The 12,543-nt window shown below is 36.7% G+C and overlaps 1 pseudogene; it reads right to left on the bottom strand.

Annotated features, from left to right (window-relative positions):
• Window positions 1-600: 600 nt before the first annotated feature.
• On the bottom strand, window positions 601-4,374 carry LOC110892928 (annotated as a pseudogene).
• Between the last annotated feature and the right edge of the window lie 8,169 nt (window positions 4,375-12,543).

Below are 12,543 nucleotides of genomic sequence, written 5' to 3'. Positions count from 1 at the left end.
CATGAGTAAAAGAAGCTGACTAAATAACCAAAAGAAGATGAATTTGATCCAAACATAATCTGTTTCCCACTTGGATAGATTATGGACAACTGGCCAAGTGGGTCAAAATCATTGGTTTCAGTTTTCGGGGCTATCATAGTCACTTTCTACGCAGGTCCTACATCTCCCTGACCAATCATCGGACTGGATCCTAGGTGGCATTCGAATGCTACTTGACTGTCTCTTAGCTGCTTAATTCACTATAACCATGCCTGGCGAAACAGATGACTCACGTCGGACACGAGTAGCAACTAGCAATGAGTATCAAGGACTGACAACGCTCGAGTAAAAAAGAAGACGCCGTCAAGGGGCTTGTGGCTTGGTGGTATCAATGAGTATCGTAAGGTGTTGCCTTCCAAGTGATACGGGATCTAGTCCCGTGATGGATATTTGTATAAATTTTAACAGTAGACTTATTTAGTGAATGTGTAAGTTTGTCGTTCTAAAAAGAAAAGAATGAGATATCTTGATTATCAACTAATAAAAGGCAGACCCCACACTTTGAGTTATAAATATTAAAAACTAGGTTAATGCCCGCGTAATACGCGGGCTTCAACAAAAACCATATTATTTACTTTGAAATATAATATTCTGTGCAAACATATACATTGGAAGAAACAAACAGAAAACTATAAAGTGTAAACAAACATGCTTAGTGGAAAAGTCTAGTTCTCTCCTGCCTCTCTTGTGCGGGTCTTCCCATTCGGTTGTGTTAGACATCTCAGCTTCCAGCTCCTTGAGCTCAAGAATTTTATTCAGACTTTCATCAAGAAGAAAGATACCGTCGTTTATCAGGAAATCAAGAAAATTCAAGTAAACACCCTTTTCCTCTTCCTTAGCAATCTGAAACAAATTCTAATGATCTACATAAGTCATTACAAAGTAGGTAAAAGTACACATATGTAGCAATCGTACATTGAATTACCTGTTTCCAAGCATTCAGGTGTAGAGGAACCTACCAAAGATACTCTAGAAGTTCGGCAATATTATGCAGTATGTTAAATTTGTTATAGAATTGCACAATAGTCAGAAAAGTGTAAATTACTCGTTGGCAAATATCATGAACCGAGATGCCAACTTTAAAGGAAAAATCACCTGAGTGTGGGATCCTGTGAATTCAATATCAACATAAAGTTTCTGAAGATTTCTGGCAAGATACTGAACAGATAGCTGGTGCCCCCTCAAAATGTGTACTTGTGACAGACAATGTACCACTGCAGACACAATGTCGTAAAAAACCGTAAGTATAAAAAAAGTACAAATTTTGGGCACAAAACAAAAGATTATGAGTATAAAGTTACCTCCTACGAGGCATCCAACAGTTGAGTACTTCAACCATTTTTGCTCTTAAATACGGATTTCTTATATACTCTGGAGATGCCATGAACATAATAATGAAATTCATAAAATCATCTACCAAATACAGACGGATAAAACTGCATAAAGCAACAGAAATACGGTGCAGCAAAGAGGCAAAACAAAAACTGAATAACTTACACTTTTTTACCAGCTTTACACTGTCCAAAGCTCGTGGAATCCTAGAAGCGAAATAAGCAATTCCATAACGTCTTCGACAAAATGTTCGAGCATACAGGAAAATTCTGTAGGGTAAGTTTGTGGTAAAGGCATTTTAAAACCGCCTATACGATGTACCAACCAAACCACCATTAATTGATAGAAAGATAACGCCTGTTGAAGAAGAAGATCTCCGTCGTAAAAAATATATATCACAAGTGTAGATACATTAGATTAGCTTTAAAGAAATTCAGACGAATGAAAAGATTATTTTACCCTTAATATCTGAGCTTCGTAACATAGCTTCTCTTGCGTAAATGATTTGATTTCCTTCTCGAAGCGAGCAATGTCCTGTGCTAGTTGAAGTAAAGGTGTTTGTTCTTGCATGGTAATAACATTGTTTCTATAAATTGTTTATAAAAAGACATAATGTATACTAAATAATGACCACTTATAATATGTATTACCTGCACAAGTTGCTTGTTTCAGTAGCCCTAAATTAAGAACCCGTGCAGTCATAAAGAAGCATTCACAAATAAACGAATAGTTTGTAGATTCACGTTGACTTGGAACATGATTTTTATTTTGTAGCAGACCAGAACTTGAAGTTTCTTGGGAATGAAGCAACCTGTTTTCTCCACTGCTCCCGTTGTTTGGGTTATTTTTGTTTAATCATTCAGTAACTTCCTCCGAAGATGCATGAAGGGCAGTTAATTCTCTGTGTCGAGTTGAGACTGACGGTCAATATAATGTTAATGATATAAAAAATCACATATAATTATGCTGTCGATAGAGTATCTTACTTGAAATCCAATCGAGAACCATAAAATACGTATCTAGGGTCAATTATGTCTTTCTTTGTTGAATTTGCATCCAAAAACGGCTCACACAGTCTAAGCATAACAGCGCTAAGGTTCACGAACACGCCCGAACTCGCAGAAGATATTGGATCAACCTATATGCAATTGCCAATTATTCAACAATAAGTAAATTAAATACAATATAGGGGATCGCTAAAATGAAAACCACCTCTAGTTGTAAGAACCATGGGAACCACTTTCTACCCTTTAGATCAACAAGATGGATGGATGAGATTAAAAGTAACAAAAATTAATATTAAATGGCTTTTGTCTTATTATGTCTTTAATATTATAATCCAAAAGGGTAATTTGGTAAAATAACTCTATTTTGTCTTTTTGTCTTTATTGTTTTTTATTAGTTTTTTTGTATTATTATATTACTTTTTATTTTTTAAACATAACTTTTTTATTAAAAACATTTTAAAATTCAGATTTTTTAAAGGTTTTTGTATACTTTTTACAATTCAAGTTTTACGTTAAACTTTTTAAGTTTTACGTTTTTTTGACGCGCCGTTTTTACGCCGTGTTTTTCAAGCGTCGTTATTTTTTACGCGTCAATTTTTTAATGTCGTTGTTTTACGCGCCGTTTTTAACGCCGTTTTTTCAACGCCCCGTTTTTATGCGCCAACTTTTTAACGCCGTTTTTTACGCGCCAATTTTTTAACGCCGTTTTTTACGCGCCAATTTTTTAACACCGTTTTTTACGCGCCATTTTTAACGCCGATTTTTACGCGCCAATTTTTTAACGCCGTTTTTTACGCGCCGTTTATTAACGCCGTTTTTTCAACGTGCCGTTTTTACGTTAACGTAATTTACGTTTTTAACACCATTTTTTACACGTTTTTTTAAGTAACAGTTTTTACGTTTTATGTAAACTTTTTGCGTTTTTACGTTTTAGGTAAAACTTTTTACGTTTTACGTAAAACTTTTTTACGTTTTACGTTTTACTACCGCCAAAGAACTTTTTACGTGTTGCGTAAACCTTTTAACGTTTTACGTAAAACTTTTTACATTTTACGTTTAACGTTTTTACGTTTTACGTTAAAAAGTTTACCTTTTACGTTTAAAAGTTTACGTTAAACTTTTTACGTTTTACATTTTACGTAAAACTTTTTATGTTTTACGCTTCACGTTTTTACGTTTTAGGTTAAAAAAGTTTATAGTTTACGTTAAAAAGTTTACGGTTTAATTTTTTTTACAAAAAAAATTTTTACGCAAAAACGAACGCACCCAGAAATCGCAAACTCGGGAGGTGTCTCAGATATATTGTTGTCATCATCGACGCCTCAAAAAAAATAAAAACCCAACAAACAAAAATAAAAAAAACGAGTGGAATCTTAAAAAAAACGATGTTTTGGCTCAGATTTTCCGATAAAATAAGAGGCTGCAAAAAGTGGGGTTGCAGGTTCAAAAAACCTACCCTCCGCCGTCCTTGCCGCGCCATCGTCAGCAAAATCTACGTTGTTTTTTTGCATTATCGCCGCCCATCCATCGAATCAAAACCCACAGATTCATAGAACACAAATCAAAACCCCCCAAACATATCAAAAAAAATTTCAACCAGATCATTCAAACCAGAAGGAACATGAACATGTTTCAAACCAGATCATTCAAACCAGAAGGAACAGGAACATGTTTCAACCAGAAAGGAACAGTAGCATCATTCAAACCAAATCAAAAAAATATCAAGAACATACCAAAAATCAAAACAAACATCAAAGAACACAGGCCAAAAATATGAAAATCCCCAACATACCAAATCAAAACAAATATCAAGATCAAATTCCCCACACATGCTAAACCCAGAAGAATCAAGAACACATGGCAAAAAAAATACCAGAGAAATCAACAACACAGGAGGAGACCGGGACCTCCGCCGCTCACGGCGGCGCTGCCGCCGGCCCACCACCCAGCCATCGAACCGCCAACACCGCTCACGGCGGCGCTGCACCACCGTCATCGAGCACCCACCACCTCCGATTCAAACATCAAACAACCAGGGTAAAAGGCTGCAAAGTGGGTTGGGTGTTAACTTGTTTGGCTATTACTCAACAGATCTGTCGGGATGGAGTGTTGTGGCAGTTGCGGCGGCGGAGGAGCACTTGTGGTGGCAGAGACAGTGATTTCATTAATGAAGATGGTGGTTGTTTCTGTGTCACCCCACACCACCGACTTCCACCGCCTTCGCCACACCACCGCCTCCACACCACCGACTTCCACCGCCTTCGCCACCACCGTTAACCCCACCGACTTCCACCGCACTTGTTCTTGATTTGGGTAGGTATGAGAGAAGAGAGAGGTTCTGCAACTTCAAGAGAGAGAGAGAAAGACAATGAAATGAGAAAATGGTTTTTTGAATTCATTAAATAGATGAGAGAGAGGGATGATCTGACATATAATAAATGAGGAGAGATAAAAGGAAATGACATCTGTAGTAAAAGACCAAAATACCCTTTTTAGTGGCTGAATCTGATTGGCTGAGAGTGGTTCTCGCGGTTCTTACAACTGGAGGTGGTTTTTATTCTAGCGGCTCCCATACAATATATATATATATAAACAACTATTATGAAACAAACTTCTTACCCTGGAATGAAACTGGAAATCCTCCTCCTTTACTACAAATGGCTCACAATCATCGCCGCCCATACCCACTGACAGCCCATCTTCGACCGGATTTTCTCACTCAAACCACCTGCTCCACTCATGCCTCTCTATAATTCCACAATTTAAAAAAACAAAACCTCAATACTTTTCCAAATTTGTATTAATTAATTTACCATAAAAGTTGAATTATGTCTCAATGTTAACATACCAGCAATAACAAAAACCCTGAATCCAATTAGTTCTTTGATCTCCTTGTCTTCGATATCAATGACTTGCAGCCAAAAATTGACACTGATATAGTTATGAAAGCAAATTAAAGATCAGTAACAACACAAAAAGAAATCGACACTAATACAGTGAGATCTCAAGTTAATTGGATGATAGCCTAAGAGAAATCAACAATCGTATAAAAAGATTCAAAGGCACCAGATCAATATCAATTTAAACAAACAATAGAAAATAACTTGTAAGAACCCTAATCCCATATTAACCATATCCTAATAATATCGAACCAGAGATGGACTTCACGAATATGATAATTGATCTCCAGTGATTATTTGTTTAGTTAACTGAAGTCTTACCACAAATACCCATGTTAATCGTTTAATCAACTATACCATCCTGCAAATCAAACAAAAGGATAACAAATTTATGAAAAGGAAAAAGGTTAGGGTTAACTCTTAAAATTGATCGATGAATATGAAAAAAAGTAACCACAATAAAAAAGTAAACCCAATGAAAATAAAGATTAATGGAGCAACATCAGTATATTGAAGAAGAAAATTCCACTATTGAAGCCCTAAAATCTTCATATGAATCACTCTTTTATTTCGCTACCACATCCGTTGAATTTCAAGTATGGTAAATTAGAATAAAAAATTTTGATTGGTCGATTTTCCAGTATGGTAAATTAGAATCACAACAAACATTGATATAGTTATGATCTTAGGGAAAGACTATTCTTAGGTTACCAGATTTCTTTAGAGATTTAAAACACTGGTCTGATTGAATCCATATCTTTTATTACAATTGGCTACAACATATGAGTGTTCAAATTAAAATCCAATCAAATATTATTTTTTTATAGACCAAAAGAAAAAATAACATAGCAATTTTGATTCAACCTGGTCCATATAGCAAACATAGAAATCCTCATCCAATCAACTTCAGGAGATCTTGATACCAAAACCAAAGCAGCCGGTGACATCTCAAAAGTTCATATTCCTTAACCTTGAAGCCACTTTTCTAAAAGCTGTTGTGATAAAAAAAAAACATCAATATAGATCAATGACAAAATAGATATGAACTTATGCTATTGTTAATATATAGCTAAATTGCTTTTAATAAATGACATTGAACCTATTGGAAGCAGATTACTGATCATCCACCAAATGTATTGAGATTAGATATTGCACCAAATGTTATCGAATCTCATAAAAAACATCTAAGGAGTTCGTCCATAACAACAAAATCATAATACTCAGTCAGTTACATCCATTAAAGTGATGGTGAATAATCATACATGTGGAATCTCTTTTAGCTTTTGCTCCATCTGTGAATCATCAATGAGTAAATAAATAATCTTCATGGCTAATATGTCAAACCAGTCTACAAATTAAACCCATCAAGAAAGCATCCATGGAGACGAAAGAACCTGCAAACACAAAAATAACAATTGCAACGATGGTTGTACGATTCCATTAAGGCTTAGATCTAAAGTTAATACGAATAGCAAGAACATTAGATGAAAAAACGAAACAATCAACATCAATCAAACACTTATTCTAGAATCGAAGTTTTTAATACCTGATGTTGAATTTGTTATTACCAAAAACGAAGATGTTAGGGCAGATCATCAAATCGTCGATTCCGGGTGAAAGGCTTCAAAGCCGATGATTGATGATTCGTAGATGATATTCAGAGAGAGAGAGAGAGAGAGAGAGAGAGGAGTACTGCGTCTTCAAGATCGATCGAAGGTTGTTGGACAGGATTGAGAGAGATGAAGACGCAGAGGAATTTTGATCTAGGGTTTTCGAGAGAGAAGAAACGATGATTTAGGGTTTTGAATGAGAAAAGGAATGATGATTGAGAGAGAGAGAGAGAGAGTTTAATGAATCGTACAAAAGAAGCTATTCCAATCCTGGCCTTAGAGCTATGCCAAGTGTACTGCCACATGTGCAGCTGAGTTGGCTTAAACCAATGGGTGACATGTGTCCCCTAATGGTTTTGTTTATTATATATATAGATTGTAAGACCATGCGTAGTCGTTGGGGTGAATAATGCCCCACCCTTGGGCGTTGTGCGCCATGTGGCAGCCCAGGCAGCAATGGGGCGTTTTTCTAAAATGGGTGTAGCGGGGATGTGGCCATTGTGGTGTAATAGAATTAAATAAAAGAAAAACCATAAAAAATTGTTATTGGACAAATAAAGCTTGGAAACTGGTGATTGGGCAAAAGATATGAAGCTGGGCATATAGCACGCTTCAACCTTTTTTTCGCAAAAAAAGCCCACCGGGGCCGATCTCTGTTAGAAAAAGAAACAAAATAATTTAGAGAAAATTATGAATCTTCAACATCATCTCTATATTTATCAAAATCTTTCTTTTTATTCTTTCTTGTAATGCCTATAAATAAAGGCTTAGTTTTCTGTTTTGTATGCAAGAATTAAAATCAATAAAATCAATTCTTGATTATCAATCACAACATGGTATCAGAGCAGAGTTTTGATCCATGAAACAGCGTGTTCATCTCCTACAATCAATCACCATAAAAATCAAAATCAAACCAGAAAACATCAAACCTGTCGTTTTTCGATTCTTCGCCCAATCCGTATCAAAAATAACAACAGCAGCAGCCGCCAACACTAGCCGCTGCCACCACATCCATCCTTATCCGCAATCCCTAACAGTCTTGTTCTTCGTCAAGTCCATCCCCACGAACATTCTTCGCCGCTGAACCTTGATATGCTCAAAACCCTAAAATCAATTGCACAAGCATCAGCCCCAGCCGCACACTCTCCAGCTATTCCAATCTCAAATCCTCAAGAACCAGGGAAACAGACTAACCGGACCGAGAAGAAAACCACAGTTCCGGCGAGTCACAGTTAGGCCGCCGCACACCCTTTCACCAAACATAAGATCCTTAAATTCGCCGCTGCTGCTTATCTGTGCTTCAAATCCGCCGCTGCACAAGAATTAAAGGAGAGCACTTTTGAACGAAAAAAGGAGAATAAGAAGACTGACGCAAGAGAAAAAAAGGAAGAAGTATTATTGGAGGCATACGGCTGTAGAGGTTGAAGGGACCACGAACAGAAAGCATGAAAGAGGAGTGCTCAAGAAACCCTAAAACTTCTTGCATAAATTCGTTGCATATTATATATCCAGTGAGCGGATTTATTTTTCCTCTCTTGGGCAACCTTAAATCTTGAACGCGAGTTCAAGTGGCACGGTGTATTTAATAAATACGCCGATAAGAGAACGGGCCCGGTTTCGATTATCCAGCGTAATTAATAAATCTTGAACGGGAGTTCAAGTGTCCAGCGTTTACATAACGGCCATGTCCGGAGATGATAGCCCAAACAACCGTACCAACAATGACGATCTCGCAATTCAACTTGCGAATCTTCTTCGAACCAACCTTAATACCCAATCTCAAACACCAAAACAAACCTTATCCGATAGCCTGAAGATCAGTATCAAGCTAAGTAGTCAAAATTACGCTCTATGGGCTCGAATGATTCGAGTCGCTATAGGGGGGAAATCTAAGAACCTGTTGAGCCATATTACAGGAAAACCTACCCCACCAAACCCGTCAGATGAACAATACGAGCAGTGGGAACAGGACGATCTAGTCGTGTTCTCATGGCTCATACAAAACATTGAACCAGGGTTAGCCGGCAACCTCACTGAGTTTCCCACTGCGAAGGCGTTGTGGGATGCATTAGTGGTTACATATAGCAGTGGGAAAGATAAACTACAAACCTTCGATTTACACGTCAAAGCAAACGAACTCAAGCAAAACGGCTCAGCTCTAGAAGATTTCTGGATCAAGTTACAAGGCATTTGGGGAGAAATAGATCGAAGGGATCCGAATCCAATGACCTGCTCTGCTGACATAGCAACATATAACAATATCAGGTCTGAACAAAAATTATTCCAATTCCTGAATGCTCTTGACAGGAAGTTTGACCCAGTCAAAAGAGAAATCCTTCGGTGGGATCCCCTTCCCTCGGCTGAGCAAGCCTACGAGGCTGTAAAGAAGGAGATGGCACATCAAGGAATCCTTGGTACCATCTCTGAAACTTCACCGTCCGGCGTGGCAGCGGGGCTTGTCGCTGGCGGAACCATTGAATTCGATGGATAAGGCTTAATCACGAAGGGACAGCGGCGATCAGACTTCACTGGAAAATCACCATCCCGAATCGATAAATCCAAACTGAAATGTAGTCACTGTGATATGAGGGGACACACCAAATAGCAGTGTTTCAGAATCGTAGGGTTCCCTGACTGGTGGAGTGACAACCACAAAACTAAGAACCCGAATCAAGAGGGAAGGTTGTCATTGCCATAGGTAACAACAAGGCCACTATCAACGAAAGCGATGAGAAGGATGGCGGCAGTAATGCTTCTAAAGAAATAATTAGGGTTCAAAGTGAAGGCACATCTGAGGCCGAAGATCAGGATGGATGGACGTGGCACTGAGCATCCTAAAAGGCGAAGTGCCCCTGTCAAAAATATTACGCTTCCGCTAAAAAAAAAACCGAAAAACCAAAAAACCCAAAACCAAAAAAAAACCAAAACCCAAAAAAACCCAAAACCAAAACCCAAAAAACCAAAAACCCCAAAATCCAAAACCCAAAAACCAAAAACCCAAAACCAAAAACCAAAACCCCCAAAAAAAAGGAAAAAAAAAAACCAAAAACCCAAAAACCCTAATTAATGTCAAAACCCAGATGTCCAAGTTGAATTTTGGAAATCTCATAATTCAACTTGAGGGGGAGTGTTAGAAAAAGAAACAAAATAATTTAGAGAAAATTATGAATCTTCAACATCATCTCTATATTTATCAAAATCTCTTTTTATTCAATCTTGTAATGCCTATAAATAAAGGCTTAGTTTTCTGTTTTGTATGCAAGAATTAAAATCAATAAAATTCAGTTCTTGATTATCATTCACAACAAGGCGTGTTTTGGGCGTGCTTGTATCTCTAAATTTAGAACTTCGCATGATCGAATTTGCTATCTAAAATATAAACTAATTTACGTGGATGATTAAATTTGAGATGCAAGTTACGCGTATGTTCATTTCTTTTCTAAAAGTTAAGAATTTGGTTCATACCCGTTGTCAGAACTTATCACATTTGATTATTTTCACTTAGTTATATCTAAAGGTATAAAAGCCCGAGCTTGTATAGGCTTGTATAGGCTCGAGCTCGGCTCATTAAACTTTGAGAGAGCTCAGGCTCAAGCTTGGTTTATTTAGAGTTTTGTTATTTTATTATTTTATTAATGAATTATATAATTATTCACATATATAATTTTAAGAGTAAACTACAACTAGTACTTTACCCGTCTGGTGGACCGGAACATCAACGTCATAATGTAAGCACTAAATCAATTCAGATTTGCAAGTAAAACCATTTTGCTTTAATTAGATTGGCAAATCATAAGGTTTATAGGCCCGTGTTTCTACTTCAAATAGAACCATAAAATAAAATTGAAAACAAAAACTGCTCTACCACCCGCCAACCATCCCCAACTTTCACCATTTACAAGTTACAACCCATTATAAAATCATCATATACTGACCTTAAAACTTTTCGTAGGGACGGACGCTTTAGACGCCATTCAGGATCTTGATGGTATGTTCAAGCATATATGAAAGTATATGACCATGACAGCTGCTATCTTATTTTTACAATACATTAAGGTTTGGTGCAAGAACTGTTTGCGGAACTGCAGGTTGTTTTTTCATAGATTAATTAAGCATCAAGTTCTAGTCATTTGACGTCTAGTACTGTTGGGTGTTGTATGTATGTATGTTTGGTATCGTTTTAACAACGCTAATTTCATTCTTGTTTTTGTTTTCTTGTATTTTGGGTGCATTCATTTTATGTAAAATTTAATTCAACCAAAAGAAGATGAATTTGGTCCAAACATAATCTGTCTCCCACTTGGATAGATTATGGACAACTGGCCAAGTTGGTCAAAATCATTGGTTTCAGTTTTCGGGCCTATCATAGTCACTAGCTATAACGTCTGGTTTAAGTTCAATCGCTCCTTAACATCTCCCTGACCAATCATCGGGCTGGATCCTAGGTGGCATTCGAATGCTACTTGACTGTCTCTTAGCTGCTTAATTCTTTATAACCATGCCTAGCGTCACAGCTGATTCACGTCAGACATGAGTAGCAACTAGCCACGGGTCATTTTCAAGCTGGTCATATTTGTTTGGGTGATTGGGTCAGATCGGGTTTGACAAAAATGGGTACGGGTCACAAAATGTGCCATTTTAGGATTCAGTTGTTTAATCAAAGTCAAAGCATCAATGTTATGATATTATTCACATCATGTGCCTTTAGTTTGACCACAATATTTGTTCTTTGACCCTTTTCTGAAAAATGGTATAATAGTACGACTGACAACGCTGAAGTAAAAAAGAAGACGCCGTCAAAAGGCTTGTGGCCTGGTGGTATTAATGAGTAGTGTAAGGTGCTGCCTTCCAAGTGATACGGGTTCTAGTCCCGTGATAGATATTTGTATAAATTTTAACAGTAGATTTATTTAATGAATGTGTAAGTTTGTCATTCTAAGAAAGAAAAGAATGAGATATCTTGATTATCAACTATTAAAAAGGCACACCCCACACTTCGAGTTATAAATATTAAAAATTGTAAGTATCTCTAAATTTAGAACTTTCCATGACTGAATTTGCTATCTAAAATGTAAACTAATTTTTATACTCTAGTGGTCCGTCAGTGATTCAAATTTGCCGTTCAAAAAATATATATATAAACTAATTTACATGGATGATTAAATTTGACATGCAAGTTACGCGTATGTTCATTTCTTTTCTAAAAGTCATGAATTTGATTACCCTTTGTCAGAACTTATCACATTTGATTATTTTCACTTAGATAGCCTAATTGTTATATCTAAAGGTATAAATGAGCCGAGTTGAGCTCGAGCTTGTATAGGCTCGAACTCGGCTCATTAAACTTTGAGAGAGCTCGGGCTCAAGCTTGGTTCGTTTAGAGTTTTGTTATTTTATTATTTTATTAATGAATTATCTCCATTAATTCTTTAAAAACATACATTACCTCCTAACACAATACTAAAGATATTGCTGAGAAAAAAAGAACTAGTTATAAAATTCGGCCAAAAACCTGCTTTGTATCTTTGTACCTGATTTTTTTTATAAATTAGAATTAATAGCGTACAAAACCTTGGCGGTTCAAATAAAGAAAGCAAATGAAAACACTATAACCGGCACATTAAAAACAATTTAGCCGTCTTTATATACAGACAA

Source organism: Helianthus annuus, chromosome 12, assembly GCF_002127325.2.
Source record: "Helianthus annuus cultivar XRQ/B chromosome 12, HanXRQr2.0-SUNRISE, whole genome shotgun sequence".
In the NCBI taxonomy this organism is placed as follows: Eukaryota; Viridiplantae; Streptophyta; class Magnoliopsida; order Asterales; family Asteraceae; genus Helianthus; species Helianthus annuus.
Note: the sequence above shows the minus strand (reverse complement) of the source record. Positions and strands in the feature narration are given on the sequence as shown.